This window comes from Oratosquilla oratoria, chromosome 25 (genome assembly GCF_046742065.1).
Source record: "Oratosquilla oratoria isolate Oo_2021 chromosome 25, ASM4674206v1, whole genome shotgun sequence".
NCBI lineage: Eukaryota > Metazoa > Arthropoda > Malacostraca > Stomatopoda > Squillidae > Oratosquilla > Oratosquilla oratoria.
The window spans coordinates 34,796,733-34,797,328 of NC_134801.1; positions in this window are offsets into that span (position 1 = coordinate 34,796,733).

Genomic DNA, 596 nt, shown 5'->3' on the forward strand with positions numbered 1-596 from the left:
AGTCTTCCCATACCTTCATTGTTGCCTTCTTTTCTCTCTTGTCTCGACTTCCTTTTCTTTCAGCTGCATACTTATTTTTTGTCACTAAAGAAGCATTGGCCTTTCGCATCGATGACATCCTCTACAGATTCTACATACATGCATGCATGCATGCGTGGATACACACATGCATACACACATACATACATACATACATACATACATACATACATACATACATACATACATACATACATACATACATACATACATACAAACATACATACATACATACATATACAAACATACATACATACATACATACATACATACATATATACATATGTACATACATACATACATACATACATACATACATACATACATACATACATACATACATACACACACACATACATACATACTTACATAGATACATACACATATACATACATACATACATACATATAAACATACATACATAAATACATACATACATACATACATACATACATACTGTACATACATATATACATACATGCATACATACATACATACATACATACATTGTAAGAGGCTAGTAGAAAAGGGTTGGTCGGGACAACCAAGTGGTAGCT